Here is a 23,519-nt window from a genome sequence, read left to right as displayed (position 1 = left end):
TGGCGAACTCATTAGTGCATTACTCCTCGTTTGTATTTCTTTCGAAAAGGTGAATTATTGCATGGTACCTGGATGTTCAGTCAGAACATATGCGGTGCGAAACTAGGATAGTTCTCAACACAAACGTTTGTGTCCTCGTCTGATTCAGAGATTTCGTCCAGGAGAAATTGTCATCGTTGAAATTCTTTGCCGCAGACGGACTCTATCTCTGTGTTCGTAGTTGCATCTTACAGTCTATTGCATAGTGAGATCACCGGCGCCACCAGTCCGCCCTAACTCGAGCCAGTCCGGGCTCCTCGTCCGCGGCAGGCAGGTCTTCTGCTTCGGCTGCTCTTCGCTATAATGCGGCTTGTAAAGGTAGCCACAAACACCTGATTCAAGCATCAGACTTCCGAAATCCTCTTCTTCTATATCATATTGAGCACTCTCATCCGCTATTGTCATTACTGTACATCTGTCTCCACAGCGCCTGTTAGCTTAGCTTCAAACAAGATGGAGGATATTGCTTTCAGTTTCAGAGAGTAAAGTCCCACCCACTGATCTGTAATAGGTCTGTAGCGTGAGCGGGTCCCGCCCCCTGGGAAAGATGAGGAACGAGTGTCTGTAGTCTCAACAGAAATCCCCCCCTTTTACACTTCCTCCTACAATGACGTCAAATGACGATTTTTGCGTCATTGTAGGAGGAAATGTAAGAGGTAAATAACGGATTTCTCCCGTCTCAGGGGAAAATGAGAGAGTGTTGCACGACCATTCAATAGTATGACTGGGTTTCTAACAATGCAAAGCTTAATGCAAATGGGTGGAGTGTCCCTTTAACAAAGTATCTTTGTTGATCTATTTATCAACTATATGTATGTAAAATTACTTTTTGGGGGGATGGAGCATGTCATATCTCACCAATGGCACCTGAATGACCATCAGACTTTACAGTTCCCCCATTTCCAAAATCGCAATTTAACCCCTGTGTGAAATTACAACCGATGGCAACAGTATGTCGGCAACAGCTGCTATCCTAACCTGCTAATGAAATATAATAATTGGCACTGCATCACAGCATTGTTAATGAGGTGAAGAGGACATAAGGCATCATGATATAAACCATGAAGCCGCACACCAACCTTACACTGACAGTCAAGGTGGGAGACGTGTGTTTCTGGCTGCTGCCTGAATGACAGATTGTCAGTGTAATCCTCAAATTACAGTGAGTTGTTCTTGTGTATGCAGATGAAGGACGATGACTCATCACTCGTTCACCATTTCTGAGTGTTTCTCCTCACAGGTGCCACAATTGGATCAATCTGCTGTACTTGAAGTCAATGCACAATGAAGACTATATTTACATTAAAAAATGTAATGTGTAACACGATATGTGATAAAGTCCAATGGGAATTAATACCTTTAACTCCCGGTTAAAGCACATAATGGCCTCCATGCTGTAACACAATGTGAGTTATTACTATAAATGTGAATATGCCTATAAAAAGTATTAATTTTCTTTGGACTTTGTCACATTTTATCATGCATTATAGATGACGGAAAATAATTGACTGCATAAGTCCTCTCAGAGTTAATATTGTGTAGAAGCGCCTTTGGATACACTCTGAGTAAGTGTCTATCCATATTATACATGTTCACGCTGGACTTTTTGCACATTCTTTTTCATAAAAATAGTCCAAGCTCCATCAAATTGGGAACAAGACACTCCAGGACATTTTCCTTTTTGGTTTCAATGTGTTTTCCTCCACTAAGTTTCTGCACTTTATCCCATCTCCAGCTCCATCCATTTGTACTCAGTCTTGTTTGTTAGCAAATCTTTTCGACACAGCATGATCCTGCAGCTCTGTACTTCACTTAAGCGATGAGATCTCACTGCAGTTGAGAACTAAATACAGTGTTATAAGCAACCAGCCCTGAGTCACAAATGTTAGAAATTGGTCTTAATAAACTTTACAACTGCATCCCTTAGGACATTTAATCCATGAATCGTTCACATGCTTTTGAGCAAAAACTTTGGTAACACTTTAGTATGGGGAACACCTATTCACTATTAACTCTGACTTTGTCCTCAATAAACTTCTAATTTATTAATTATATTAATAGTTAGTAAGGTAGTTTTTGTAGCGTTTAAGTTTAGGTATTGTAGGATTAAGGGATGTAGAATATGGTCATGCAGAATAAGCCATTAATATGTGCTTTACAGAAAGTACTAATGAACAGCCAATATACAAGTGATATGCAAGCTAATAAGCAACTAGTTAATAGTGAGAATTGGAACCTAAAATAAAGTGTTACCAAAACTTTATTTAATTTTTAGTGAAGCTTTCTGCAGATTACATATTTACACCAGTAGGTGGCGGCGACTGATGCCCGCGCTTCTTTACGGAGTGTCTATGGGTATTTCCACTGACTCCGCCCACTGACGTCTGGTTCGGCAAAGACGCAAAATTGTCAACAGTAGCAGTAGTGTAGGGGTAAGATGCGTGACTGGATACTCAAGTTCGAATCTGCCTTTTTCCATCACATATCAGATCGAAAAGGCATTTATTTTCAATAAAAATGAAGAAAATATTTGAGAAGTGGAAATAAAGTGTCTATTGCGTGTTTAATAATAAAGTTCTCTCCTCCACCAGGCGTTCTCTCACATTACTCCTCTGCTTCACAACCTTCACTGGCTACCCGTGGCATCACATATTCACTTTAAAGGGGTCATATAATGGTACATGCACTTTTACAAGTTGATTGCACTGAAATGTCTGTTGGCAGTGCCTGTACACAACCATCCTATCATGATTAAAATCCATCCAGTGGTTTTGTTTTAATCTCCATATATGTTTGACCATCTATGAAATCAAGCCGTTCGATATTGTGACGTCATAAGATCGTACGCCCCTCCCGCGATTGTGATTGACAGCCGTGTTTCAACACAAGACCCGCCCTGAGCGAGCTGTGACAGCCGTCGTCATAGTAGTCCGCCATTGTTGATATGCTGGAGTAGAATGGCGTCTAAGCGATTGTGGTGTTCTGTTCTTAGATGTAATAAGGAACACAGCAGTCATTTGGATGTTCCTAAATCTGAGCCGTTGAAGATGCAGTGGCTGAGTTTTGTTTTTGAAGCGATATGCCCAAAGGATTGACGCGGGGATTCCCTCACGGGGATTCCCCACGATCCTCCATGCTTTCATGTTTACGCGAATCATTTCACACCAGACAGCTTTACAAACGAGAAAAAACGGATCGGTACCAACGTGTTACTGCTGAACCTCCAGAAGATGTGAGTGTAATGTTTTATTAACCTTTATATTAGTATTTATATTAATCTTTGCGAAATTTGCAAACCTTGCTGCAGGCTTCACAATGAATGCGTCTAAGGTTTACACTCAGGGTACATTACGGCATGTTTTCTATGTACGACGTTCTCAATATAATTCATAATCACACGTTTATAACGAATAACACGTGGTTATTGTGTTAGATACGGTGTACCCACAGAACAGAGGGGCGGGGTGAGCAAAGCTCATTATCATTTAAAGACACATGCACTGAAACGGCGTGCTGAAAACAGAGCTGTTTTTGACCAGGTAAAATTAGTGTTTTCTTACAATACTAATGAGAATTTTTAATTAAATTATATTACAAACTTTTAATTTAGACCCTAAAGAATCATATTAGCTTGTACAAAAATGGCATTATATGACCCCTTTAAGGTATTACTTCTAACATTTAAGGCATTAAATGGTCTTGCTCCTCCATATCTGTCTGATCTGCTTTACTCTTACCGCCCTGCCCTGTCCCTTAGATCAGCTGAACTTGGTTTATTGTCCATCCCTGGTTTCCAATTGGCTACTAGGTGGAAGGTCATTTAGTCTCGATGCTCCTAAATTATGGAATTCACTACACCTTACACTTTGTAATATCTCATCTGTGTCTACATTCAAAACTCAGCTAAAAACATATCTAGTTAACATATATTTTGGATAATGTGACTATACTGTATGTGTCCTTATGTGATTGTAATGTGTGTGCGGGTGTGTAAATGTATTGTAATGTACAATGTAAAGCGACCTTGAGCTACGGAAAGGCGCTATATAAATAAGAATTCTTCTAATAAGTTTAATAAATATAATAATTAACACTCTCTTTGTTATTATTGCATACAGTTTAATCTACAACAACACTGAGGTGCAAATAATATATGCCACTATTTATAAATATAAATAGCATAACTACTATTTACACTTATTACAAAGAATCTATCGCTATTTTCACATACTGTAAATAGAATTTAAACTTAGTGTAAAAAGCTATCTCTAAGAAAATGTTGTATTTTCACAGTGTAAATAGCCGCTGCCTTACCTTTATTAGTCACTGAATCGTTCACTCAGCCAATTCATTCAAAACGCTGATTTATTCAAGAATTATCAGTGAATCATTATGCCGTCAAATTTGTTTACATACTCTACTAATTCATTCAAGTCCGAAACAAGCAACTCTACGAGCAAGTACTTTTGCTCAAAAACTTTTATATTCACAGTCCTCGGCTTTGCTAGCTGGTGTTTGTAACTCGTTGGCGGAGCAAAATCAAAGTTACTGCCAATATTGTGCATAAAATATTAGTTCCACAGTATTATCTTACAGAACTGTTGTATAAAAGCAATATTATACAGTAGCTACTTCTGTTACTCAAGAACGCCCCAAACAGCTGTTGCCAATTCTATTCTCCTGGTTTTGGGATGGAGTATTAATGTTGTAATGTAGTAATGTAATAGTAATGGACTATTTAGGGTGCTTTCACACCTGCCTCATTTAGTTCGGTTGAATCGCACTAGAGTTCGTTTTCCACATTGGTGTGGTTCGTTTGGGCAGGTGTGAATGCGATCGCACTCGGGTGCGCACCAAAAGCGGACCAAACAAGCGTACTGAGACCTCCTGGAAGAGGTGGTCTCAGTACGCTTTGAAACGAACTCTGGAGCGGTTCGTTTGTGGTGAGAACGTGATCCGACCTCGAACAGAACCAACTTCCAAAGAACTGCGCATTTTTGGACTAAGCCAGTTGCCGTAGTCAGCTGCGCTGTGCATTATGGGATGAGGAGAAATGTTTGTTGACAGTTTGCAGCTCGCGGACAAACTTGGAGTTGTGAGGAGGTGCGGAGCCTGATAGAAATTATTATTAACATTATTTTCGAGCCGCATCCTCGGTTCATTCTCAAATATTATTGTTTGTCTAAAGTGGTGTAGACAAACTATATAATAAAATATGACCAAGGACACAATCAACCCACGCAGTCGTCTCTCCATAGTAAACAGCGGCGTGTTGTCTGCCGGATTTTCCACCTCTCTGTTTACTTCCGGGAGTTCTGTTGGAATTTTCCCGCATGTTAATTCTGACCAAACGAAGTGCAGTCATGGAAATGCGTTCTGAGTGATGTGGATGTTGTCACGTGACTGCATTTTGGTTTTATCAACTCATAAACTGATTCGGACCAGAGCGATCAGTGTGGTGTGAAAAGGAACCAAAACGCCTTAAAAATGCTACAACGTATCATTTTTCGCCCTTGGTCCGGACCAAATGAACCGAACTACAGATGTGAAAGCACCCTTAAAAACATCTTTTGAACTATCGACGGCAGATCCTGAATAAGGGTGAAAGAAAGTAATTACTCACATAAACTGGTCTTTGGAACATATTTTGCATGTCTGTTATTAATATGTGCTTCTAGTTCAGGCTACTGTATTATTTCATGTGCACACACAATATATGCTTTATCACAGGATCAGATCCCTATAGATATCTCAATGATCTGACACACCTGCTAATCTGACAGAGGAATGGATTATGGATCGAGAAAAGCCTGCTTTATTGTATCAGTTGTTTACGGTAATATTTCTCATCTTTTTCATGATGGACTTATATTGCTAGTTTTATTAAATTCAGATCTTGATTTCCCCCCTTTAACCATTCCCTGTTGGCTATTGTTTTAAGAACCTTATCTCAAATCTGTTTACAGCGCTCTTTGATCGTCACAGAATATTGGTTCCTTGGAAATTCAATTAGGGTTCTGTCTAGACACATCTTTATTCTTCTGAAGTCATGCGAAACACCTCAGCTGTGCTCAGCAGTTGTGTGACTCGCAGGACAGTTGGACATTTTAGAAGTAAATCTAGCCAATGATCATGGATTTTTTTTTTATTTATTTATTTTTTTTTTTTAACAACCTTATTCAGTAAAGTGTTCCATGTGACTTCTGAAAATTTCCAAACAGGCTGTTATTTATGTCATTGTTTAGCGATATGTGTGCGAATCATTGAATCGGTCAGATTTGTGAATGGAATAAACCAGAAAGGATGATTTGTTCATAAATTGGACATATCTATTGGCAAACAAGGTTCCATTTGTTCACATTAGTTAACTGTAACATGATCTAAAAAAAAAAAAAAACTTTCTGCAGCATTTACTAATCTTAGTTAATGTTCATTTTAACATTTTAGTTTTAATAATCTATTAGTAAATATCATTTTATATTATTTAATGGTTCTGAGCAGCAAACATAAACTAACAATGCATTATTTTTTTGCATGCATCACCATACATGTTTGAGGTTGAAGTAGTAACTTTAAGGATGTTTTCAACCCACACCAACCATGACAGAAATCCTTCAGTGTATAAACAACAGTTTTTGTGCAAACCAACTATTTATGAGAGCATGAAATATGGGAAGAATCAGTGTGAAGGCCTGAATGGTCATTCAATATGACACTCATTCAAAATTTAGACGTTTCCCCCAGCGTCTTAGTTTAGAGTGTTGGAATAAATCTAACATAAACTTTCCTTTCGTTTTTAAACCCGGTTCATATTACATAGGGAGCAGAATTGTGAAAACAGCCATCAATTTCGAATATTGCAGTGTTTACCCATCTTAAAAAGACATTTAAAGACCTACAATCATTCAAAATGAAATGTTCTGGAGGTTTATGTAAAGAAGGAGCTACCACTGCTGGAAAATACTGTATAATGATTTCGATGCCCACGTTTTCAAGGAAACGCACATATGAGCCGCTTTTCAAATTCATTCAAAGGCCCTTTGTTCTGCTAGAAAGTGTTTTAATCAATGAAGATCACATCAGAATGAATCGCAACTAAACAAACAAGCAAACAAAACAAACAAGCAAACAAAACAGCATCTAAATACAAAAGCAAATTAACGAGAAGGGAAATCATGACAGTTTTGATTACTGTTCAGCACAGACCTCATTTCCATCTTCCCAGTGTTGACTCTACCCAGCATTTGATTAGATGTTATTCGTGTGATGCTATTTAATAGTGTTGGTGAGTAACTAACTGAATATAGTGATGCTACTATGTTAACTCAGTGTAGTGTGACAGTAGTTCAGTTGTTTTCAGTGTAGCGTGAAAAAGCAGCAGTTCTTCATTTGTGTGTGACCGAGAGATTCCTCCCGCTCTTTGACTCCTTTATTCATTTTATAAACTCTTCACGAGTTCTCAGGTGATCAAAATGGCATCATACGTACACACATATAACGAGAATTTTTATTTTATTTTTTTCGATAAGCTCCATCACAAAAAATACCCTTTTTTTTTTTTTTTTTGTATCTTTAGGTTCGGTCTCAAAAAACTCTTGGAAGGTAACATGTTGAAAAATTGGGTGATAAGTGAAAGTGTTTTAAACTGAGGAGAAATGCTGAAACTGAATGAATCTGCTACCCAGTGCAGAATATCTGCTGTCTACTCAGCATTCCCTGCTATTTGTGAGTGTTTGAAGGCTATATTCATGAAGCGAGATGAGCAGGCGAACTCTGACTGACATTTCCTCTGTTTGTTTGTGTCACTGTGTGCAAGTGTAGGTCCATGTTAGCCGCATATGCGCTGTGACTTTATACTGAACTGTAGCATTAATGGAAACTCCACACTGACTATCTTTTACATGCCAAATAAAATGACAGAAAACATGAACTTTTTTTGATCTGAACACTTTCTTCTGAAGCTTGTATAATCAAGGCCAAGCTGCTGATTTCACTCCACATTGAATCACTGTTTCTTTCTTTCTGAAATATTCAGGTTGGTGTGCACCTTTTGAATAATTTATCTCTGATAAATTACAAATTGGTTCAAATAAAGACTTGAGATACAGTCTAATGGGGAAGTTAAATGTCTTGGGATTTCCCCAGAAACTTAGTTTTTCCACAGTGCCTGAGGTGAGCTTATGCAGCACATCCCAACACATTCACTAGAAGATATCACAGATTAGAGGTCTGAAGGCTTGTGAGGAGCGTCTAGGGAGGCCTTATCGTAAGCAAAACACATCGTCGAGGGCGCAGAGCAAACTCGCAGGACACCTGCATTGGGAACTGGGGCTCATACAGGGGGATTTATTTGTTTAGGTGTTGCAGTTTTGTCGAGTCGCCATTTTTATTCACTTGTTTTCTGGTCAGCGGAAAAGAGTGTAATTAAACCGTCTGGGTGGAGTCATGTTGATCAATCAGAGAAATTGATTTTGGTGTATGAGCCTGGAAAACATGGATTTAGAAAACATTTCCATTAACTCACATGCAGAGATATTAGAGCACTTTCCAAACAGAAAAATAGGGGGTTCTAATTTTATTATTGGTGAAATGGTTATGCTTTCCCACAGACAAGGCCTTTTGAAGCTTTGAAGGCCCTGTTTTCAAAGCTGCTTTGCAGGGTATCGATTTCTATGAGTTGTTTTTCCTTACCTATAACAGCCTTCTGATAAATATTAGAACAGGACAGATTCTGCTGTGTCATTGATTTGCTTTCTTACCTAATCACCCAACATTTACTACTTCTGCATTCTACTATCGTTTCATTCTTATGATGCATTAAAGCCATTTTCCAGGCTTGTTACAAGTTAAGCTCAAACGACAACACTTGTTGATTACCATATCATTTCTACTTCTCTTTCCTTTTGTTTAAAGCAAAAATATGGGTAACAGCGGTGCAGTTACAGTGGAAGTGAATGTTAAAATGCTCACTGTTTCAATAGTATAGACACATGAAGTAAACAATATGTGTGTTAAGGTCAAGGCCAAGGTCAAGGTCAAAGCGTTTATTGTCATATGCACAGTGAGGAAAACAAGTTTCCCTGTACAATGACATTATTTCTTTGCTGTCCACAGTGAATGCCAAGACAAGGGCAAAGAAAAACACAGACAAACAAAATAAATATGCTGTAGAAATAAGAATTAGACTGTATAAAATATAAAAATATAGTACATCTATGTATGCAAATGTGCAATATTGACTATGTGCAAAACAATAATACATTAAAGTGCAATTTGAGTGCAGCTCCATGATAAAAGCAGCAATAACATTAACAGATGTGCAATTGATGCAACAATTAGTCCAACTATTCTCTGAGATAGATGGCTTTCCACTGGCTTTCTGTTTAAGAGTCTGATAGCTGAGGGGTAGAACGAGTTCCTAAATCTAGAAGTCCTGCATTTCACACTGATGTGCCTCCGTCCTGAGGGTAGAAGTGTGAACAGTCCATGCTGGGGCAGGGTAGGGTCTTCAATGATGGAGGATAAGGGGATGTGTAGGGTGGTGTCTCTCCTGTGGACTCTGCGATGGTCGATGGCCTGCAGAGAAGGCAGTGGAGTCCTGATGATCTTCTCAGCAGTCTTCACAGTTCTCTGCAGACGTTTGCGCTCCCTCACAGTAGTGTTTCTATACCACACGGTGAGGCAAGGCGCTCTCCACAACACAGCTGTAGAAGTTGTTGAGGATCTTAGTCGACATGCCAAACTTCCCCAGTCTCCTCAGGAAGTACAGCCGCTGTTGTACTTTCTTAACCGGCTGGGTGGTGTTGAGTGTCCAGGTGAGGTCCTTACTGATGCGGACCCCCATATGTTTAAAACTACTCACGCTCTCTACTTCAAGCTCTCGGATAAACAGTGGCTGATAAGTTCTCCTCTTTTTCCTCACATCCACTATCATCTTGTCCGTGTTGAGGGTAAGGTTGTTGTCCTCACACCATGTTACAAGACTGGCCACTTCCCTCCTGTAGGCTGCTTCATCCCGCCAGTGATGCGTCCTATCACTGTGGTGTCGTTAGCGAACTTCAAGATGGAGTCCTGAGGTCCTATTTCCAATCCGGACAGACTGCGGTCTGCCAGTCAGGAAGTCTAGGAGCCAGTCACAAAGTGTGGGATGTAGTCCAAGTACAAACAGTTTATGAGTGAGTTTATGAGGGATGACTGTATTGAAAGCGGAGCTGTAATCGATAAATAGCATCCTAATATGTGTGTCCTTATCTTCCAGATGAAAGAGGGAAATATGGAGGGCATCAGCAATGGCATCCGAGGTGGACCTGTTGGAACGGTGTGCATACTGCAGGGGGTCCAACATGTCCAGCACACTGCTCTGAATGTGGACCAGCACCACTCTCTCAAAGCACTTCATGATGATTGAAGTGAGTAGTCATTCAGGCAGGTCGGCGGGCTCTTTTGAAGCAAGTGGGAACGATGCTCTGACTGAGGGAAAGGTTGAAGATAGATGTGAATACATCAGTCAGCTCAGTAGCACAAGCTCTGAGGGCCCACCCAGAGATGTTGTCTGGCGCTGCTGCCTTGCGGGGGTTAATCCTCCTCAGAGCTTTGTGTAAGCTGATGAGACAGTTAAAGGGGGGGGGAGGGTTGAGTGGTCCAAATGTGTGAATGACTCCTCTCTGTATTGGCACTGGGGGTCTCAAAGCGAGCACAAGAGGTGTTTAGGTCATCCGGTAGGCTGTCTGAAGAGCTGAAAGTGCTCGTGATGGTCCTGAAGATGTGCTGCAGGTCTTGGGAATGTTCACATGTTGGTAGTGTTTGGAAAGCACAGTCCATAAATTGCACTGATTAAAGTCACCAGAGGTTAAATGATTTGATTGGGGGAAGAAAAGCATGCCTAATAACCTTTTCATGTGAAGTTGGCTCCAATGGCTTCCGGTCCGTTTCCGGATCGAATTTCAACATTTATTGTTTGTCTTTAAGTCTTTGAACGGGTTGGCACCAAAACACCTGGAGACATGAGAGAACTGGCGCTCCTCTGTGACGATCCTCTGATCAGTTTCTCTCAGTGGTTCCCAGATCCAGATTAAAACTCAAAGGCGAACATGCTTTTTTAGTTGCCGCCCCCAAAACTTTGGAATTCATTGCCTTTTTGTATTAGATCTGCTCAGACCATTTCCAGGTTTACATCTTTGCTAAAAGCTCATTTATTAACGACGGCTTTCAATTACCCGGGTTATTATTTCTTAGGTGTGTGGTTGTTTTATGTTGTTTCCCTTGTTGTATGTCTGTTTTATTATTATTATTTGTTTTATTATTATTATTGATGTACTGCACTTTGGGTAACCTTGGTTGTATTGAATATACAATATGTGCTTTATAAAAAATAAAAAATAAACGTTCTCGAATAATGCATCAACAAACTTGATGTCATGCTGCCATACTGAGGCTGTAACTCTGCAATGCTTTGGCATATTGACACCCAACTTGTCAGTCATCTCACACTGACCACATGGAATCAATTTGGTAACAGCGCCACCAATTGGTCAAAAATGATAAACAATTACTAGTGATTGTATTTATGATTTCTCGTCCGTTTTACTAATTGTTTCAGTTGGTCTGATGCTCCCAGCCGTTCTTGCATAATTCATCATGCCTTTTTTGTGCTCAGCCCCTTAATTGCAGCTTGCAGCTATATTCATTTTTATGATTCTGTCGATTAAGCTTAACTTGTATCGAACACTTAATATTCTTTTGGGGTTGATGCCGTCTTCAGTGTTCTCGAAGCCTTCAAAGATGTAATATTGTCCACCCAAGCATACGTATTTTGAAGAAATCTGGAAATAATTCTCAGCTCCATGCATCTGTCACAAGATTCTTTACAAATATCTCAGGATCTCATCAAATCCTTTCATTGACGTTAGAGGAAGGTGGAAAAATTTTCAAATAAACGGAGGCAATGAGAAGCCTAATTTCGGTTTTCCCTCAGCATGGAAGATGGCACTGCCTTTGATGGCGATCTCCCACTGGACTCCATTTGCCTCACAGATGCTTCAGAGACATCTGCTTATTTCTGCAGCAAAGCATTTAATAAGTGAACAGCAATTAAACCTAGTGCATAAAATCTGCTGTTAAAAAAGCAGAAGAAAAAATAAATTGGACTGGAGGTTTTTTTTAACTTTGAAAATGGACTAATTCTATTCCTAGTTCAGATAACATTGAGTTTGATTTCTCAGTTAGAATATATTGAAGTCAGGCCAAAGGAGAAGCCATGATTTGTGTTTTGGAAAATGACCCTCCATTGACCACTTTCATCATTTTACTGATGTTAAGAGAACATCGATTTTGTGCTAAATACAACTGGAGCGCAGTGGTTGTTTTGCCTCTCTGTGACAAATGAATGTTTAAGGCAGGAACAACATTTGCCGTTGCTCTTTAATTAAGTAATCTGTATGGAGAAACAGGGAGGTCTAAAGTGAAAAACACAAAGCCTGTTTAATGGCATTATCTTAAAATGCAAACTTTTGCCTGGAGCAACCATCATTCCAGAGTGAACCCAAAACACATTTGTTAAATGAACAATTAGAAATTCACTCATGCATTAACAAATAGGTGGCACTAGTTACAAATTTATGCAAATATATATATATATAAAAAAACATGATAGACTTATGCAAATATATCATATAAAATAAGTCTAATGGCAGTCATTGCTTGATGAGGTCATTTATCATTGTTTTCTGGGAAATAGTGTATACATTCACCATACATTATTCTAATAATGATGTATCTCACAAACAGATATTAAGAACTTGGGATATCATCCATCCATCCATGCTAAAATAAAATGGTGTAGAAACAAGTTTCACTCAGAATTGATCTATCATGTGTGAGTCTATGCGAGAGACTGCGAAATGGCCATGTGAAGAGGTTAGTATGATGTAAAGTATGAAAAGTTTGACCTTTTAACAACTTAATAACATGCCAGAGGACCAGCAGATTACCAGAGGGCAGAGAGAGAGAGAAAGAGCAATCATCCTTCACTTTCAGGTCTCGTTCTTCATCCATCTGTAATCCCCTTGTGTGATCTTTCTCTCCACTCCATAGCTCCAGGGTCCCTGCACAAGCCTGTCCAATCCTGCTGAATCTTGGGAGGTCAGAGAAGCTGCTGACAGTCAAATCCTCGGCATGAGTGGCCTTCGGTGCAGATCTCACTCCCGTCACCGAAACAATCACTCCATGTGACGCTTCACTGTATGCATCTGCACTCCGTGGCCACTTTGTTGGGTATTCTAATAGTGTAGGACCCTGATTGACATTGACATTGATTGAACAAGCTGCTGGAAGCATTGCTTAAAGATTCAGGGAAAACATTGACATTAATAAAGTTCACATATTGCTACACTATAGCGTCATTTTTGGTCACACTTAAGTACATCTTGCTGGCATATTTACTTGTAAGCTTATCCATGTTGAGCCCATGAAATATACTCTGACACAGTCAAAATGTGTCATCGGAGAAGCACTAACTGTTTTAGTCAATTCTTCAGCCCTCAAAAGCTATATTGCCAAAATGTCAGTGCATCACTAATGTAAGCGTTTTTTAAGATACACAAACACCCTTTAGATCCAACAATCATTGAACGATCAAAGCCAACAGCAACTGAATCCCTGCATGCGTTATGCACTCGATTTTTGATTGGCTGATTAGATTTTTGAATTAAAAACTAGATGTACTCAGTAAATGAGCTTTCTTTTTCGGCCACACAGAGTAAGCAACCAATTGATTCCAAAAGCAACATTCGGACCCCATTGGTTTTTATTGCATAGACAAAAACATTGAAACATTCTTTTAAATATTATTTTGTGTTCCACAGAAGAAATAAAGTCATACAGGTCTGGAACTACATGAGAGTGAGTAAATGACAGTCATCCATCCATCCATCCATCCATCCATCCATCCATCCATCCATCCATCAGTTACAGTAATAACCCTGGTATACATTATGATAGAAATGTTTGGTTTTGGGTGAGCTATTGCTTTAAAGAAATAAAACCAAACCATCATTCAACATATTACAAACATATGAAACCCATTCCTAAAGCATTAACAGTTTATTTCTTGACTGTAGTCATGAGGGGTCTGACAACCCTCAACCTGCAATACAAAACTTGTTTGGACTTAGAACAACTTTCTCTTAAAAATGAAAGCAATCATCACTGGTCAGGCTTTTAGCTTTCATCAGAGCTGCGGGATTCTCACTCTAAGCTGCTGAAAGCATACGGTCAGCTCGGCAATTTCTACCTGGCACATATACAGTATGACATCTCTCCCTCACTTATAGACAGTGGAAAATAGCTACATCAAAAGGTCATTTTTTGATGTTGATGTGAATAGATGTGTATTTAAGTTCAGCTGGCATTGAGGATAGATTGAACAGGAGGGCATAAGGAGCGAACCGTCTGAAAGACCTTATTCTGCAAAAGGAAATCAATCAAACTTGATTTTTTTTCTTTTTTTTCTTTTTTTTTTTCTTAAAGAATCTGTGAATGGAGAGCTCACCTTGGAAACACTGCATTTGTCAACTATTTAAACATGCTGATCTAAAGCATCATCAAAATTACATTACACAGAGTAGAGCAATTGGAGAGAGAGAGAGAGAGAGAGAGAGAGAGAGAGAGAGAGAGAGAGAGAGAGAGAGAGAGAGAGAGAGAGAGAGAGATGGTCGATTGCAGGTAAAGAAAGCAATTTCACAGAACTGTGTTTCTATCATGTTTTCCTACACATAAGAAGAAGAAGGAATTTTAAGAAACCGTTGAACCAAACATGAGAATTCTGTCATTATTTGCGGTTACACTTTATTTTACAGTGTTCTTGTTACATATGTTACATGTACTTACAATAGTATTAACAGTTAATTATGCATAATTACATGCAACTAACCCTCAACCAAACCCTAATCCTACCCTAACCCTATAGTAAATGTACAGGGTGAGCCATTTATATGGATACACCGTAATAACATGGGAATGGTTGGTGATATTAAAGTCCTGTTTGGCCATCTTGGATACAACTTTTGTTTTTTCAATAGGAAGAGGGCCATGTGACACATCAAACTTATTGGTAATGTCACAAGAAAAACAATGGTGTGCTTGGTTTCAACGTAACTTTATTCGTTCATGAGTTATTTACAAGTTTCTGACCACTTATAAAATGTGTTCAATGTGCTGCCCATTGTGTTGGATTGTCAATGCAAACCTGTTCTCCCACTCTTCACACACTGATAGCAACACCGCAGGAGAAATGCCAGCACAGGCATCCAGTATCCGTAGTTTCAGGTGCTGCACATCTCGTATCTTCACACCATAGACAATTGCCTTCAGATGACCCCAAAGATAAAAGTCTAAGGGGGTCAGATCGGGAGACCTTGGGGGCCATTCAACTGGCCCACGACGACCAATCCACTTTCCAGGAAACTGTTCATCTAGGACATATCACCAACCATTCCCATGTTATTACGGTGTATCCATATAAATGGCCCACCCTGTAGTTGCTTAATATTACTCAGTACTTAAATATATAATTACACTGTAACAATGACACTGTAAAATAAAGTGAAACCCTTTATTTTAAGACGTCTTTGTTACAGTGTAATTATACATTTAAGTACTGAGTAATATTAATTAACTACACTTACTATAGGGTTAGGGTTTCGTTTAAGGTTAGTTGCATGAAAGTATGCTTAATTTATACTATGATAACTATTAACGTGTGATAACTATTAACGTGTAACAAGGACACTGTTACCTCATTTGCTCGCCCTCATGATGTTTCAACACTGTTTGTTGTTATTCTTTCCATGGAAAGCAAATGTGAAGAATGTATGTGCTCCTCTTTTATATACAGTACTACCATCAGGCTTCTTTAAAGGGTAACTGAACTCTAAACCAACTTTTTTTAGTTAATGATCTGTAAGAATGGGGCTTTATTAGTGCTGTTCATTGATTTGAGTAACTTTTTTGACATTTGGGTATAAAGTGTTTTAATTCTACAATATATGGTGTAAAAACGTCTGAGTGCTGCCCTCTTCAGGTTGAACGGTGGCTACTGCAGTTGAATTTTCCTATTGGATGTTTGCGGTACTACATGACGTAAGCGGTACTACGTGACGTAAGCAGGTTTTAACTCACCACGCCCTCCCTTGGTACGAGCTAGTGTAGATTTATCAGTATTTAGTACAGTGGTAGGTGTAGTGTTGCTGGGTGCAACAGCACTGTTGGACTGCATAGCTTTCCAGCAGACTTGGAAATTAGGCGCCAGTGTTTGCATGCACTTGGCCTGGAAGACCGTGAGTGTGAAACCTGCATTTTACGCGGAATCGCTTTTGAAATGCAATAGAGGTGGAAATGGGCTTCTCCACACAGCTCGCACTGAAAAGCGACGCAGTGCCAAACGCTGCTCCTCCTGCACGGACTCCACCACCGCAGCGGCGGCGTCTTGATGTGAGTGATCATATATATTTTAATCACAATTTATGGTTAGGCTAAAGTTAATTCTCTGGGGTCGACAAACGCGCCGGCGCATTTTGCTGGATTTTTTCACATAGCGGCAAAATATGAAAAAGCCTATAGAGAGCGCGCGCTATTGACATCAACTCATAAAACTCATAAGATGCATGTACTTTACGTCATCTTGCGACCCCTGTCACTCCATTTATGTCCCCTGTATCTCCGCTGGGGTCTGCCCACTTTTCTAGCATTTTTCAAATATTGCCAGTGGGTGGAGTCAGGCTCTGACCAGGGGTTTAGTTACCCTTTAAACAAAATGTAAGCATGTTGTATAGACGTTATGTTGCTTAGCCATTTTGGAGGTTTAAAAGATTCAATAACTGATTTTTTTTTTTTTTTTTTTTTTTTTTTTTTTGGGGTGACCTGTTCCTTTAATTCCTTGGCTGCTATACAAGTATTTTCAAATGATTAAACACTTTTGGTGGTTCAGGAGACCAGACAACGCGATAGTCCAGGTTGGCATGTCATTGCTGAGTCTGAATGTATTGTTTAGCCTCAGGGCAACACTTTACAGCAGAAAACCCTGACAGAGGGGAAGAAAAACATGACAGAGGATCTCACCAGGTGGAGAGAAACTTTCTGGGTAAAACTGTACTTGTGGGCCGAATGTACATCAGCCGCTGAGTCTCAGACCGTCTCATTTAGAGGGAGCGTGAGCCTGGTCGACCCCATTAACTCCAGTCTTTGCCTCCCATCTGTCAAACCACACAAAGTCACTTGGCACAAATATTACAAACCTCAGCGACAGGCGCGTTCTGCCAGCCCGAGTTCATCTTCCCGCTAACCTCCTTTTAACCCGCAGAAAACCTCGTCTCGGCAAAGCACGCCTCAAAGTCCATCACTTCTGCATTTCTAGCAGAATTTGTCTCTTAATGCTCTGTAACCTTCTAAAACTAGGAAGATGTTTTTCATGGAGATTTATTCCTCTCAACCGATTCATGCAGAGATGAATTGCTTTGCCATTACCATTTGTTTAAAGGGGGGAAAGAGCCGTAAAGCAAAATTGGAAAGCACAGGAAGTCAGCAGATGGTTTCAGAAAACCTGATATGCATCCGTTTGTGTGGAGTTGACTATCTCAGTCAGTGTCAGCAGTTCGGGATTGGGATTCTCTCTCTCTCTCTCTGTCGGTGGTATTAGATTTCAGGAACCTGTACTATCTATGTGCATGCCATAACCAGATCTTCTCTAATCTCTGATAATGCTGCCAGCAACAGGAAAGATGAGCAGATTACCTGATAGACAGCGCAATTAACCATCATCCTCCGCTGTAATATTTTCTTTATCTCTTCTGCACTTTGCCTGCTGTACTCTGAAATGCCATTTTATGTAACATTAGGTGAGACGCATGCTTTCATTTCTGAGGAAACGAGGCATGAGCGCGATATTCATATCCCAGTCAGAATCGCTATCTGCACCTCTTGGGCATCAGTCAAGGTTTTCATTATTATTTGATTTGTTTGTTTGTACTGTGTTCAGATGCCTTTCAGTTCAGGGACTGCAAACAGAAGGTCTTAAAATAACCAACAGGCATTGGTTTCCAGACATTTTAGGTCTGTGTGTAACACTTGACAATTCAGTTTCCAAACCAAATTCAAATACAAATATATAACTAAATTACTTTTTTTTTTCACTTCATCAATGGATAATTGCTAGTTCCTTCTTCTAAATTGTGACCTCAGGAATTATTAAATAAATTACATCTAACCAGTTTTCTATCTTTATATTTTTGTATCGTGCACTGTGGGCCGCCCATTAACACAGGAATTAGTCAAATGAAAATAATTTTGAAATTATTATAACATTTCGTATATATTCATATTTTTAAATGTTATGTTATATGTTCTTACTTAAATACAGCAGGATGATTTTTTCCCCATTTATTAATTTATTTATCTGAGTGTTGTACCTCAATTTAATTTAATTTAATTTATTATTTTATTTTATTATATTTTATTTTTGACCTGAAGGTTGTAGCCTACCTCAAACTAACATTCATTTAATTATTTATTTATTCATTCAATCATTCATTGTATTATAGTTTTGTTTGTTTAGTGTTTTATTGTTTTGTTTTTTTCCATATATTTGATCTGAATGTTGTAGCCTACCTCAGACTAACATTTGTTTATTTCATAGAATGTGGGATTATACTTATTTAATTTGAGCTCAATTTGACCACAGCTAAAACACATTTTAGAGAATTGTAATGAAATAAATCCCAGTAAAACGTTAGCAGAAAAGCAATGTGTAGCCTACAGCAGGGACGGACTGACAATCTGTGCGTTCTGGAAAAGTCCAGAACGGCTGTACAACGAGTGCCGTCGGCACAAAATAAAGTTTAATAAAGCAATATGAACAGCCACCAGCAGGGGCACTAATACGATCACTTATATGCTACGTGTAAAAAACAACAACTGAGGAAGAAGAGTCGGCCAACTAGCCACTCTCAGAAAGTTCGTTTATAAGTCTTACCTATACTGCACTTTTAAATTTGCTTACATTATATTTGAATAGTTAAGTTATAGTATATAGCAGTGGTCTCCAACGTGGTGCATGTGAGTTGCCCGCTAAACACATTATATTAATAGCCCCAACTGGCCAATTGCGATCCACTGTAATTCGGGGCTCCAGACTTTAGACTTGTAGTCAAGACCGCCTAAACCGAGACCAAGACACTACCAAGACCAGAGGGTATCGAAACCAAGACAAGACCAAGACCAAGACCAAGACAGACCAAGTCAAGACCGAGACCAAGTCGAGACCGGAGAAAAAAAAAAAAACAGACTAGTGTTGAAGCTAAGCTATAACTTGTATGAATTCAAGAACAGCAGCATACTAGGGTTCAGCCGCAGTTTACATTCAATACATATTAGACGGTATTACTTCAACTACACAGGCAGAACTATACAGAGACAGACCATGTCATGTGTGTGACTGTGAGCTCACTGTAAATGTTTTTGCAGACTGGGTGAGATCAACTGTGTAGCAATTGACCGTTCGCAAAGACCCGCCCCCCTTAGTTACTGTCGCTATGTCCGGCAAGCTACACCGTTCTCACGCCACACCATGTTCTCACGCAGTGAAAAATACATCGCGGAGCAGAGAGGAGACTGACAACACACTGACAGACAGGACAGACCAGGTTACTTTTTGGTTACGTTTGATATTAAACATATTAAACAAAGTCTCACCTTTCAAATTTGGTCATTTTTTAAAAGAAATTTAAACAATAAATAGGCCCTACCGTTTTGTGGCTCTTTAATGTGTCGTGACAGATCGCTGTAGAGCATCAGTTAAAGCTGCTCGTGAACCGATCATCTCTTCCTTCTAGTTAATTTATAGCATCAAATAAACATGAACAAACATAAGAAGGAATGTTGTTTTAACTACGGAAAGGCGTCAGTACACTTGCGTTTTTCAAGTTCAAATCCTCCCATGTTAATCTACTAACTCTCCTGACTGCTTTGTCGGACAAAATGGCGGATGGCGAAGTATGATTGGTCAGATCACCTGTCAATCAAGCTCCCTGCGAAGGGTCAATTGCATGACGGCTGTTACTGCATTATTAGAGGATTGAGAATCCCTTAACTTTTACTGTTGAGGACTGACATGACTGGTACTGACTGGTTCATCTGACAAAACATCAAACACCTCAAACACCATTTTGCTCCTCCAACAACTGTCTAAAGAATGAGAAATATGTAACCAATTGAAATTATAGTTAATGTGTAGATGAAATTGTAACATCAAATTAAAGATACACAATTATAAACTTGGATTAGGCCTAATGTTTAGTCAACACAACAGAGATATGCAGATGATATTTAAAAGACCATTTATTTAGTCTAACACCACCATCTTAAATACAATACTGTAATCAAACAACACACACACACACACACACACACACACACAGATATCAAAGACACAAATTCATCTAAGCAAATGCCTGCCTATCTCTGCCGATTTCGGAGTCTCCAAATGAATCCATTCTGCAACTTTTAAATACATAATAAAATGTTTAAAAACGAAATTATAGGCTTAAGTGCAGGATCCGAAAGTTGGTCGTTTTGTCGCTATGGTTACACACACACACACACACACACACACACCGTTGGCGGTGCGCTCAAAGTCATCTGTCAGTTGTGCAGTTACCCAAAATCTCCTGAATGAAGTTAAAACCCATCATGTCACTGATATGTGTTTTTTAAATCAAGTGATCAAAGAGCTCGTTGCCGCTGCGATCAGTGGCCGCGGATAAAGTGTTTTCTCGTGTGGCTCGCGCAAACGCCACAATGTCTTCACACGGACGCGCGCTTGAATCCGTTCAGTTGCGGATAATAATGTTGCATTATCGAACGTTGTGTCGTCGTGGATATTGTAGTATTGTATTGCTAAATCCCCCGACCACTATGTCGGTCTGAGACAGCGAGACCTAGACAAGACCGAGAGGTCCGAGACCAAGACAAGACCAAGACCAAGGACCGTCAAGGCCGTGACAAGACCGAGACCACGTAAAAGTCCGGTCTCGAGACATACATCACTACCAGACTTAGACTAAATGGTATCATTTTGCAACCTTTTTTCGTGCCGGTGCAACTAAACATTTGCACTTTTTTTTTCATACTTTATTTTAGAGAATTGTAATTAAATAAATCCCAGTAAAACGTTAGCAGAAAAGCAATGTGTAGCCTACAGAGAATTTCTTAATTTAAAAAAAAAAAAAATTATACCTGAACACCAAACTTTCAACATTCCTTCACCAAAGCCTCTATAAGACCTTATGTAGCCCCGCCCCTCTTCAGCGCTGCGCCCGCTTCCGGTCTGTATTTTCACAGCGATCTTGCATTTATGAACGAACGGCTCGTTTTAAAATCTTCCCGGTCTGACATTTGTTAAGACATCTGCTTTAAATATTACAATCCTCATGATAACTTTCGTTAACTTTATACTAAGTAAATCCACTTCAAAAGCTAATTACTCCTGGACAGAAATGCCATAGAAATATACAGAGCGACCGCAAAAACGGAAGTTCAAAGACAATATTCTAAAGATGGCGGCGCCCTCGTTTCTCTGGCGCATAAGGTCTTAGGAATGAGAATTCACAGCACGTTTCTCAAATGAGAGATCCATTCCGTTCACGTGCTGTATTTGCTGTAATTTAAATGCAAGATCAGCCTCTAGAGCACACAGACCCCGACCCCTCCCGCGCACGCGCACCCACACACTTTACACTGACTTCTGTTGCTTTAAAAGATCTTATGATAGTCTGTATAACCCACTGCTAAAGTAACCGCTTTGCATCTATACATTTTTGCTACAACATTATTTAGCATGTGTATTAAGACGTTTTAACACTGCAAAGAAACCATCTACTGCAAATATTTCAGGTTTTACTATCCTCATGGGGACAGACCCCCCCCCCATCTCCATCTCTCTCTATCCCTCTCCCTCCCTCTCTCTATCCCTCTCCCTCCCTCTCTCTCTCTCTCTCTCTCTCTCTCTCTCTCTCTCTCTCTCTCAAACGCGCACGCAAACGCGCACATTTGACGTCTCATCTGAAACTCATCTAATGCTTGCTACAAAACTAAAGAAGCTTCTCAGGAACATTTGAATTATTGCAACATGTCAAGATAGCAGGATCTCGCGGACTCTGTCGGTGGGCAGCGCGAGGCGTGTCTGCGGCGCGTGGAGCGCGTTTCTCCTCACTCTCACACACACCACTCCCATTGCTGAACTGCAGAAACACTACGTCCTCTTCCACAGAGCTTCATTTATAACACGCGCAGCACGTTTCTCTCATCGGAGTCCCGGAGAGGAATAATTCATCGGAAGGCGACTTGGGATAATGTTTGGATATACTGGAGCCGAGGCGAGGACTTCCAGTGATTGCATGGATTAGATGATGTGCATACTGAACCACTTTGATACATTTGTGCAGAACAAGTATGTTTCCGTGCATATGGCTGGGTTTTCAGCGGACTGAACGCCGTTTCCACTGTTCAATGTGATGTGGATACTTGTCAAGGACATCGTGCGTAATAAATGCATGCATCAGACGGCGATGCATCAGAGCTTGACAGAAGCCCAAGAAAACACTCTCGTTGCGCGCGCGTGTGTGTGTGATCGAGCCCGGTGGATTCGCGTGTGCTAAAGCGATGATCTTCAGCTGTCAACTCGTCGAAGAGTTCGTGCGCGCGCTCGGGCGGCTATAGGATCCTTCGGACCCGAAATCTGGAGAGCAAAGTTAGGTTGGATCCCGGGATCAAACAAAAAAAAACCCAAAACAAGGTAGGCTTTTCCAGACTTGGTCTAAATGGCGCATTGTTATAGACGAAATCTGTGACCTTTTCAGCGGCTAATGGATGAGAGTCGAGCTTGATCTCTCTTTTGTGGAAGGATGCGAGAAAAATGAGATTGATCCTGTGCATGCGAGGAAAAAATGAAGTGACGATGTAAACGCTCGCGCTGTTATTTTACACTCGTAATGCTTATTTTAAAATGCAAATTTCGCTTGAACGATTAGTTCAATGCAAGTGACTGTATACTTGATTCAGGACCTCGGACAGCTCCGCGTTTGAGCCGAGGGGGGAGTCTTCTTCTCCCTGTGGATGTGTAACAAACACACACTTCTGGTTTAATTGAGATGATTTAAGAGCGTGCATTGTGTGTGTCAGTTTCAAGTCAAGTGAATGCCTCTGATTGAACGTATGTCGTGTGCGAAGAGGTGCTTTGAAATGTTGAAATAATTGGTCTGCACTTTTCTTTTCCCGTCTCACTCAACACAAAAAGCGAGCGATCGAGTAGGACAAAGAGAGAAAGCTAGGTGAAATGATTGTGAAGGTCATATTTGACAGAAATCTAACATTCTCAGGAACTATGACCCTGAACTAGCACTGCTTTGCTCTGTTGCCATGTGACAGACAGC

At 40.0% G+C, this 23,519-nt stretch overlaps 1 protein-coding gene across 1 annotated transcript in view; it reads left to right on the top strand.

The window, feature by feature from the left end:
- Nucleotides 1-22,116: 22,116 nt before the first annotated feature.
- Nucleotides 22,117-23,519, top strand: part of LOC307159769 (leucine-rich repeat and fibronectin type III domain-containing protein 1-like protein) — a 170,557-nt gene continuing 169,154 nt past the window's right edge. The window contains exon 1 of the mRNA XM_079873361.1: nucleotides 22,117-22,882. The gene's annotated coding sequence lies outside the window, so the exon portion shown is untranslated. The remainder of the gene's footprint in view (nucleotides 22,883-23,519) is intronic.

This window comes from Squalius cephalus (assembly GCF_949319135.1).
Source record: "Squalius cephalus genome assembly, chromosome: 6".
Classification (NCBI taxonomy): Eukaryota; Metazoa; Chordata; class Actinopteri; order Cypriniformes; family Leuciscidae; genus Squalius; species Squalius cephalus.
This window is presented reverse-complemented; position numbering and strand designations above follow the sequence as displayed.